Raw genomic sequence first — 11,064 nt, 5'->3', positions numbered from 1 at the left:
GACAATACAACCTACCCTGGTAACAAAGCATCGTATATGAGTGTCTCATAGACTTTTAATTATGATTATCAATCTCCTTTTCTGTCTCTCTCTCTCTCTCAAGTCCATGTGTTAATCCGTATGTTGCTCTCTAAATAACCAGGTTAAGTCAGATTCTGTCCCTAAGGAAGCTGCTGTGATTTTCCATAAGGCTAAGGAACCCTAAAGTCCAACTCATTGATGAATAGGGGAAGGGTGCTCCTTTGGAAGTTTTGAACAAGTTGTGTGGCATCTCGGCGATGCTGTAGGAAACAGGACATAGAGAAGAAAGTGAAAGCAGGCCCTGACCTTTAATTTTTGTGCTCCAGCTCCGAGTGTCTGCAGGTGGTGCAGAGTGGGCAGCCCTGTTCTGCACGTTTTCCTCTGGGGTCTGTGGGGGTCTGTGGCAATGTCATGGCTCCATCTGATGAACGAGCCTTGTAAGAAAACCCATCCTTTACAGATGTTGATCTACACCACCCCTTTGAACCCCACTAATAATTCTTTGGCTTATTAGCACAGCATTGGTGAACCTTTCAGGTTTTGGGTGTTACTGAAGTATCTCAGCAGTCCTGCAAAACAAAATATCTTCCATTGCATCCTGGTAGTTAAAAGACAGGTGAAGCAGGACTTTTCCTGTGTATTTTATGGGGTTCCTGTGTGTCTCTTTACACTTCATTCTTTTTTGCTGGCTGATCACTTTCTCTCCCAGTTGCACTCACAGGTACCTTTACCAGAGAGAGGGGAAGAACAGATGTTTAAAGATTCATTTGTAAAGCATATGTGCATTAGAATAACATTAATTTGCAGTGAATCACTAGCTGTTGCAAATTAGGAAGTGACTAAATGTAATATAAGAGCAAGAATCATGCATTATAAAATATGCTTTTTTCATTTATTTGGACAGTTGTAGTTCAGTTTTTAATTATTGATGGTAATACTCCTTAATGTGCTAGTAAATGTGCTGCTTTATATTTAGTAAAAAATGAAGTCTTAGTAAAACATAAAGTCATTACAGCACTCAGCTGTTAATTATTGCTTAGGGAAAGAGGGAAGACTGCAAATTTTGTGCAGGTTAATGAAGCATGGTATCAGCTGGCTCCAACTGGAAAGAACAGCTGAATATCTTATGTGCTGCTGCAGATACACGCATTCCTCGGACTTTGTTTTTGCACTGGCTTGAACATCAGCACCTGAAAACAGCCTGTAAGAGATGCGTTTCAGAGCTGTGAAAGGTTGCCAACAGCAAGGAAAAATCTGATTTGATCCATCTCCCAGTGAATTGAATGTGACTTTGATGGAGAGGTTGTGAGGTCTATGTCAGGCCTTTAACAGAGTCTGTGACATTTCACTGGTGCTGTCTGGAAAAGCAGGAGGTGAGGATTACTAGGTGGATTGATGATGGAATATGCAACTGTCTCCTCCATGCATATGGGGTGTGTGTGCCCTACCATCAAGAGAGCAAGGAGGAGAAGCTTTGAGAATTCTGCTAACTTGTCCATCTGCTTGGAAGACTTTTCACACAGCCTTTCTGATAATGTTTCCTCTGCCTTGCCACTTGCCATCTTCTGTTTAGCTATTAAGAGGGGAGACCCTTTGGTTAATGCAACAAATGAGTATTCACAAATACCTGTAAAAATAAAAGCTGCTGATGCATGTTGCTGGTACCTCTAGTCCCTTTTATTGCCTTTTACAGGCATGGAGGGGTTCTCACTTTTGGAATTGTTTGTAGAAACCAAAACATCATAAATACCAGCAGTCTAAAAAGCTGTGCCCAGTTAGCACTCTCCAGTCTATTTTTAAATACCTCATAAAATTCATGCTAGATTTACACAGCAATTGTTGTTATTATTATTATTATTATTATTTGCCAGTAATTAGCAAATGGGAGAAAATGACAGTCCTGTTTGTAATTCTTTGGTTGTCCCAAGCAAAGAAGAAGAAGTGGGATAGCAGCTTTGGTCACAGGTTGCACAGCAAATGACTGCTAATGCTCAGAGCTATTAGCTGTAAAACAAACCATGAACTAATGCAAACTCTTGTGAAGAAAGAACATGCTTGTAAAAGGCACTTCCTCTTTGTGCTGGCTTCATGAATGGGAACAAAAAGTTACATTCATTACATAAATTAGTACCAGTAAATAACTCAAGACACTCCAGTCCTGAGCATTCACATCAGGGTGAATGAAGTCTGACCCTGTAGGAAGCTGCTGAGGAGCTTCCCTGGAGGAGATGTGCTCACTTTCCTCCACCTGGTGCAGAAACATAGGCATGGGATAGACTGGAGGACACAAAATTTACTGCCTCAGGAAAGTTTGGCCTTTGGTATTTCATGGTGTCTTTAATGAAAGGAGCTGGTCTCTTCACCCGAGCTGCTGGGAGCAAGGTTTGCACAGAAGGACAAACTGCTTCTCTCTGTTGGTGTTGCTAGCTGTCGATCTCCCTCTGTAGCCCTTGTTCTGAATAGAAATGAAATAATATTGCTGGAAATTTTCTGCAAATTCTTTTTCATGTGGATTTTAAGCAATTTGGGAGGGGCACTACCTCAGAAGAAAGAGTATTGTGTGTGAAATCAAGCAGCAGTTGTTCAATATGCTAATTATCCATATCAGCTGGTGTTTTCCTAATATTTTCCTGCACTGTGACTGCATTCTGAATGACACTTCCTATACACAGAGCGATGCTGTGAAGAAACCTGAACTGTGATGGCTGAAACCCTGGAGGCTGGTCCAAGTGCAAAACCCTCTCAGATGGGAGAAGTCCCTGGGAGCTGGCAGTGCCCTTGCCATGCCACCCAAACATCCCCTGCTTGCCAGTGAGGGAACAGTCCCTGTTCTCACTGGTATGGATGCCACCAGTTCTTGCTGTGGTTCCTGTAGTAGAGGGTTTTGTGAGGGTTTGTGTGATGCAAAGATTCAGCTCCTGTCAGGATGGGTGCAGCCTGGCTTCCCTCTTTTTTCCACTTTGCTCTAGGTAGGTGGGGGACCAGCCATCACAATCCTGGGGCAGAGTTTAGAAAGTGTGCGCTGGTGATGCAAGCTGAAATGGGACGTTCCTGGGGCCCTGCATTTAACCTGGCATCTCCAGGGACACTGCCTCTTGCTTAACACGTGTCCACCTTCTTCGAAAGGGGTCACGGTAGACAAAAATATGCTAAAATAGTACCTGCTTCTGCCCTCTCCAGAGCCACCATCTGGCAGCCATCAGTCATGGAGCCGTGACACATCTGGGACACGCTCCTGAGTAATCATCCTGGGCCACATTGCAAGCTTTCCTTCGGGTTTGGCAAAATCCCTCATCAGGTAAGAGTCTGGCATTGCTTTCTGAGGGAAAGGGGAAATAAATCCCAAAGAGCTCCAGCACTGATCCTGTCTGTGACGATTAAGCCAGATGCACCTTTCTGAATTGCTTGTGCCATGGCAAAGAGGTGCTTAACGCACAGGCAAGACAGGCTGTGAGAAATAAGAGGTGACACTGACCTCGTGCTATTTACATGCCAGAAGCAAGGCACTGTAGCTGAGCCTAGTTAGGCCCTGTCGGATCCAAAGGCAGGACTCAGAGCAGAGCTGTGCACAGAAACTGGCACCGCCAGCGGTGTGTTTGCTGTGGGAACTGTCATGGGAGCTGCGTTCACAAATGAAAGAGGTAGGGTAACACTTGACTGGGTTGTGCTCAGGAAGAGGCACAATGACAAAACTAGGTTTCTTCCCCCATCATTACCTCCGCCTCAGCTGAGCAGGCCGGGTGCTGTCTGTGCCGCCTGCCGCTGGCGCTCAGAGACTCATTCATCAGCCTCGCTGCAGATGGTGTCATCCCCTGGGACGATGGCAGGCTCGAGATCAGTGCCAGCATCCTCACAGGGAGAGGGGAGCATGCAGGGAGGCTGGGAGGGAGCATGCAAGTGCTTCTGACTTGGGATGCCACGTCCTGCTGCTCTTTGCCTTTCCTCTGTGCAGTCGAGAAGGGGAAAGCTGATGCTGCCGTTCCCAAAGACAGCTGTTCCTCTCCTTAGGGAGGCAGGCGTTTCCCCTCCAACCTCACTCTGTAAGGGGGAAAGAATAGGTTTATTGTCTATACGCCCTTACAAGCAGGGCTGGCAGTCATTGGAAGTATTACAGATAAATATGGAAATAAACAGCAAAAGCAAATAGTGGAGACTGTCAGCCCCAAGTTTTCTATCCTTATATGCTCCCACAGGCAAAAAAAAAAAAAAAAAAAAAAGAAAATAAAAGGAAGAAAGTTTCAGCTAAGTTACTGCATTTATGAAAGCAAAATAATGCCTCATAAAGAAATATTTCCTCCGCCCCTTCCTCGCCTTCGAAGGGAATTAAATGGCTATTAAAAAGTACCTTCCTTTTAAAAAGGACAATGAGCATTTTGATTAAAAAGAGCTTTTAAGTATTTATATGATTACCTCTTTTGTCCCCCTGGCAGCATCTGTCTTGTTGACTGCTCAGCATCTGGCGTGCGCTGCCTCATGTCAGGAAGGCCCTGATTTTTCATTCAGACGGGGTGGGTGAGGGAGCATACGTATGGATGGATGCACGGAGGGGTTTTTGCCAAAAGAATAAGGCCGCTTCCCTGGCTGCCACTGCTGCCGGCTGTTTGGCCGCAGCGCTGCTGGGCTCTCCTTTCCCCCCGCTGCAGCAGGCTGTGGGTACCAGATGGCCAGCTCGCCAGGGTCAGCTCTCCATCAGCAGGCTTCTGTGCGCAGCGTGGCCAGCCAGAGCATCATGGACCCTACATTTCCTCTGCTGGTGGGCAAGCTGCCTTTTGTCTTTCACTTCCAGGCTCTCCTGCTTCTCCACACATCACGAGGAGATATGGAGGGGCTTCCAAAGCCCTCAGCCGTGGCCTGGCAGTGGGCATTTTGCATCCCAGCAGAAGCAGGCTGTGGCGGGATGCTTGGGAAAATCCCAGCTCACCATTTGGTGTGCTCACATCCAGGGTTCACACCACAGGAGATCTGCGGGTTTTGCAGGGTCAGCCTTCTTTTCTGCATATTCGTTTCTCTTAAACTGTCTTCAGTAACACATTCAATGACTCACACAAACATTAGTCATACTTTGCACCATGGATAATTTCTTGCCTTGCAGAATTTCGGAATGTTTCTAAGATTATTTAAACTATCCACCATCCATGAAAGACTGAGCAGAATAGGTCCATTTCAAATACTGCTACTTAACAAAGACTGGGATAGCAGTGGCTTGCCCAAATAATACAGAAATTGGCTGTAAAGGCATGAGCCCTGCTCATGGATCTCCAATCACTGGGCAATATGAGTGCTCCTCCTCCACCAAGTCCCTTCCCAATCTCATTTTAAGAATGACAGGTACTAGCAACCCTAACTAGAAGTCAGCAAAACTGTAAGAGAAACCTTTTGGACTCCTACTTCATCATTCTTATGCTTATGAAGCTTTGCTTCTGAGATGAGAGTTGCAACTGCTACATGCTACTTGCCGTGGGGAAGGTTGTGCTGTCCTAAATCAATCATCCTTTAAAATCTAAGATACACTGTTTGGTTAATCTTCATTATTAAAGACTTACTTTTACCAGCTTCCTCAAGAGTTGGACTGAACACTAAGTCCCATGCTGAAATTCTGTAGATTTTCCTGTTTTGGGGGAAAGAAGGCTTTTACCTGCAGCTGATGATAGAGCCTTGAGGCCCGAAGGAATGGGTAACTGAAGAGGTAACAAGCCAATGCAGGGTTATTTTGTCTTACTCAGTGCTGTGTGACTCTTCCACATGACCTGGGACCCCATCTGATGCAGTGCAGGGAAACGCAGAAGGCCAGGGAACCTTTCTGAACTCTATTCTGCTTTCACGCAACAGCCCAACGAACAAGAAGCAGCCAGAGATGGACTCGCACATTTGCACATGGCCCCTGCCGTGTGTGGAAGAAAATAGAACAGAAACCCTGGAGTGTCCAGCTCATAAAGGAGCAGGTGCAAAGCTAATGTTTTTGGTGCCGTTCATTGACAATGCTGTAATGGAATTTACAGCTCAAGGTCTTTTTTTTTTCTTTTTCTTTTTTTTAACTGTATGTTTGCAAACTATCTTAGGGTTCATTCTTTTGTAGACGTATGGGTCATCAGCAAAACTAGTAGAAGCAAAAGGGAGAAAATCATGCGTCAGGCTTGAAAACTAGATTAAAATGAAGGACAGCTGTTCCTTTTTTCTTTCTTTCTTTTTTAATATTTCCACAGTACTTTTTATTTGCCTTTTTTTTTCTTTTCTTGTATAGAACACTCAAATTGTGCTTTTTCATGCTTGTTTTCCAGATGACCAGAAGTATAAAGTTCTGGTTTATATTAAAAAGGAAGGTGCTTTTCTCATTTGTTTTCAATGCCCAAGGCTTCAAGAAACAGCACATACTTGCTAGAGACCAGCAATATGATACAAACAATTGGCAATATTGCATCAGTGATTTAGATGTCTCCTCTCATTTTACCTGCAGTATTAGAGAACTGTGATCCACACTTCAGAACAAATAGCATGGTTGGAAAACAAATAACAAAGTGATCTCATTTTTCTGAGGCGAGGAAAAGTCTCTCTTTTCAAACAATTTGCCATCGCTAGATTGCCTCATCACAGTGCAACAGAGGGTGGGATTAATTGAATCTGATTTAGTTAAAAATGAAGCATCTCACCTCAGTTCATTGCCTAATTTCTCCTGCGGTCAATGGGGGCAGTGCCAGACAGTGATTCATCCCACCTACCCCTGTACCTGGCTTAAGTGGGATGAATCAGCCAGCGCTGCCTCCTCTCTTGCCGCCGGCTGCAGAGGCAATGCAGGCAGCAGCTCGGATGGGAGGTCCTGCTTCTGGCCAGGTGTGCTTGGGCGAGGTGAGGCCTTTGTGTGTTGGCCTCCAGGATGGCCTCCCCCGGCGCTGGGCACGGCTCACAGGATCCTCCCTGGGGTCACCGAGCCTGGGAGCCTCCCCTGGCTCCGGGAGGGGCAGAGGGAGCCAAGCCAGCCCCGCTGGCCACCTAACGTGTAGGCTGACGTATCTCCCCATGATGCACCGAGCCATCTCCAAGTGTCTGGGAAACTGAGTTGGAACCTGATGTGAAAAGCAAAGTTGGCTTAAGAGCGGTTCCTAGAGGAAGCGTAAGCTGCACAGGAGCAGAAGCCACATCAGCTGCAGACAGAGAAGTATGGCATTACTGGTTAATGCAGTCCCCACACCGTCAAAGCCTGCATGCAGGTTGTTGATGGTGAAGGATACCACCACTTCCCTCTTGGTTTCAAGCACGCCAGGTTCAGTATGTGTGCTCTGTGACTGAACTGAAACTGCTCATAATAGAAAATTTTTCCTACCTGCACCAACACCTGCTTTACCCATGGAAACATGAAGTAGTGTATCGCCGCTTAAGACAAACCCAAACAAAAACCTACCTACTGTACCTGTTAGTGGTTAGTAGGTGTACATATACATGTCTAAATCCTTTTTCTTTACCCTAAAAATCAAGGTCTCGGAGGTATTGTGTATCTAGATCTCTATCAGCTAATTATGCATACTGCAAAACTAATGCTTTGTTCAGCAGCTACAGATGTTCTGTTCATGTTGGAAAGCTAAACAGAACCACCCTCTTTGCCATCTGGTTATCCTTAATTATTACCTTGCTACCAAATCTGTACCCTGAGGATGAGATTTACCACAGTTTACCCACATTTTATCACTCTCTGAGAAACTGCTATGGGATATTTATGAAAATAGGTGCAGTTCTGGAGCATGAGCATGTAACAGAATGGTTATTAAGCTGTCTGTACTCCTCTGGATAGGAATTTGTGCCTAGATTGTACATTGTGACTGTCTCTGAACCTCATTGTCATCTCCATTCCTGTTAAAGCAAGGCAGCATGGGGTTGCAGAGTGGCTCAAGCTAGCAGTAATTTGCTCCAGTTTGCTAAGGCAGCTGCTCAGTTTGTTAATTGCACCTGTGGAGACTTCTTAAGGAAATACAAGGTAGATTTTTTTTTTTTTTCATCACTCCTTGGATTGGGAGCAAGTTACCAAGTGAAGAGAAGAACAGCCGGTAGAAAAGAGAAAAAGTAAATAGGTCTTCAAAAGTTATAGTGGAAATAATGCAGGAGTCAAATGAAGTGGTTGCAGAGGCCAGGAGATGTGAATCCAAGGACTGGGATTCGATTACAGAAAGGGAGACCCTGCAGAAAACACCCAGGTGAGTGGATAGATGAAAACCCTGCAGACTAATGAATGTCCAGGGAACAGCTGAGCTGAAATACACAGGTATATAAGAAGTTCAGTTTATGATGAGAAAAGGTCTCTATAGGGATGGAGGATCCATGTTCCCTGGCCTGTGAGAGCACCCTAAGATGAAGACAATGAGGAAGAACCTTCCCTGTTGGTGTCAGACCAGACTCTAGGCAAGGTTAATTGTAATGGAAGTCTGAGAAGGAAATGTTTTACTATCCCAGTAATTAATATGAAACTAGAAAGATATCCAGAACAGACCAAACTGAAGTCTGTTTTGGAAAGGGTGACTAGTTTACAAGGAAACAGTAATGGTGTCGGGCCAGTTTGACCCTTGCCGAGTGGAGCACAAATAGATATCTGTCCTGTTTTGGGGACAGCGTCTCCTCTAGAAAGGCATTAGCTAACTGATTGGGTCCTTTGGGGTGTAGCATTGGATTCACTGTGCTGACTGTTACCCTGTTGCTGACATTCAGCTAATGAAGAAGGGCTTTTTAATGTGTTTTCACAGGGTATTTTAATTCACGCTCATCACAATTTCCAGTGTGATTCACTGACTGGCGCAGGAAGCAGGAGCCCCGGAGCAGCAAGCTTTGCCTGGCTCGATTTGGAGGTGACCCTGGGGAAGAGGCAGCCTTTCATTTGAATAATGCCTGCGTGGGGACAGGGCGGAGGAGTGGGTGACACTATTTGGAATGAATTTCTATTTATAACTGTAATTTGGCATTATGGAAGATATCTTTTTGACGGGTAAGAGGCATAAAGCGTACCCACAGCTCAGCAGCTTTCCGTGCACTGAATGGAAAGAGCAGCAGCAAAAGAGCAGCCTCCGGCCAGGCACCCGCCACAGTACTGGTACGGTACCATGTCCTGAACAGGTAGTGATGGAAAACGTCAGCAGTGGACTCTCAACAAGATGATTCACACTGCAGCTTGATTATCTGCAAATGCAAATGTAACTCGGAATTTGTGACCTTAATATTGTCCCATTTCAGGATGATCTGATCAGTGTGAATAGTGTACGTTCCCTTTAGGATTTTGTCAAAATTTTAATTGAACCCGTAATAATTTCAGGCTGTCTAAAAATAGTTTGTTTTTTTTTTTTCCCAAAAATTTGTTTTGCTGTAACCTTCTGGATTCCAATCATGTGATAATCGAAATGTAAATATTTGCAAAGGAGACAAGTTTCAAAGCTCCTAATTCTGCTCTTACCAGGGACTGGTGCACACTTCAACAGTTTTGCCACGTCATTAGCTCCGTCAGCCAGAGCTGTTATTCTCCCATTTCCCCTACCCATCCTGCCAAAAGCTAACGCAGACAAAACTCCTCCAGCGAAAAACCACCTTTGACAACACATTCAGACTAAATTCTGGGAACTGATTTAAGCTCCGCCTGAGAAGGACTGTTTGTACCATTGTATCTGTGATTGTGTGCATGCAGGGGACCTGAATTAGGTTTTCTCTAGACTTTGTTGGTTCACCAAGACCTGCTGTTCCATAACAGAGAGCTGGTCCAGGCCTGTGTCCAGATGGTCTTCAATTTCACAGACTTTAGAGACTAAATACAGATCTACCTTTTGGGACTGTCTGTAATAGGTGTTCACATTTGCTAAAACAGATCCCAATCCTGCAGTCCCTCCATGGGTAGCAGAGTCATGTCCAATGGAGCAAGTGGAGCTAGTATGGACAATTTGTGGCAGCATGAGTACAAGGTGCAGAAACTGTAAAAATGCGGAATGCACAGGTACACAGTGATGAGCTACATCTTTAGACTACAAAAAATATCTCATACATTTTTTAAGTCTTGGTTTATCTCTTCAGGAAATACTGAATGTGGCAGTGGGAAAGTGTTAATAAAAAGGTAAAGTGGGAAGTATTCTGAATTGCCCTGGTAACCACATGCTTTTTGAAAAAGCGTCATGAGAATAAGTGACCTTCTGTCACTCCTTAGCCAGAAGTTAAATTTGGAAAATAACAGGGCATCCCACAAGGATGGGATGGGAGGCAGAGAGGCTTTCTGTATTCTGCCCTGGCTTCGTCCTTTTTCACCTTTTCTTCTTTGTGTTTACGTGGAGAGGATATTGATTCCAGAAGTGACAAAGACCAGATAAGCCAAAGCTCCTTTTTGTTCTTCTGTAGAGAGGAGGTTACCCTTGTTTCAAATCTAGTGCTCCTGGTGCTCTCTCCTCCTCCCTGCACTGCCTGGGAAGTCACACAGTTAGCTGTGGGTTGCATTTACACTAATGACCGTTTTTCTCCCCCTGCCTCCCCCTCCAAGCTTACTAAGCTTTTTCTTTCAGCATGACCAATAAAGCATGAATACAAATAGACCTGAGTCTTTTTTTTCTTTTCTCTCATTTATATTTTGCCACTTTTAGAAGTTACTGAAGAAAATAGTGTCATTCTGTTCCAGAAGAGCTTTTATACCAAGCTGACACTGTACATTTAAATATGTATTGCTTCCTCTATCATTTGCATTTTAATGTTCCAAACCAATAATCATGAAGTCTTGTGTGAAAATGTGAAATAATAAGGATGGGGAGATTCTTGGATCGGATTCTAAATGTTGCTGAATTACACCTAGACGTGGCAGCTCATTGAGAGACCCCTCTAAGAAATTTTTTAGATAAATTCAGAGCTTCTGAGAGAGAATGTGCTGAATTGCCCTGGGTGTTGCACACTTCCCTTTAGATATTGAGTAGGCTCAGCCTTGCAGGCCTTTTCCTGTGCAGCTGGTGCCCTGGCAAAATGTCTTAGCTCTGCTTTGGAAGAGTCACCCTCCAGGCGTACTTAGAGTAGACTCCGCAGTCATTCATTATTTGGCCAATT

The 11,064-nt window shown here is 44.6% G+C and overlaps 1 long non-coding RNA gene across 1 annotated transcript; it reads right to left on the bottom strand.

The window, feature by feature from the left end:
• Positions 1-622: 622 nt before the first annotated feature.
• Positions 623-7,754, bottom strand: LOC121068304. The gene is made up of 3 exons (XR_005818791.1): positions 4,432-7,754; positions 3,738-4,059; positions 623-746 (listed from the first exon to the last, which is right to left on the bottom strand). It is a non-coding gene; the product is annotated as an uncharacterized LOC121068304 (long non-coding RNA).
• Between the last annotated feature and the right edge of the window lie 3,310 nt (positions 7,755-11,064).

The sequence above is a fragment of the Cygnus olor genome, chromosome 3 (assembly GCF_009769625.2).
Source record: "Cygnus olor isolate bCygOlo1 chromosome 3, bCygOlo1.pri.v2, whole genome shotgun sequence".
NCBI classification, from domain to species: Eukaryota; Metazoa; Chordata; class Aves; order Anseriformes; family Anatidae; genus Cygnus; species Cygnus olor.
Note: the sequence above shows the minus strand (reverse complement) of the source record. Positions and strands in the feature narration are given on the sequence as shown.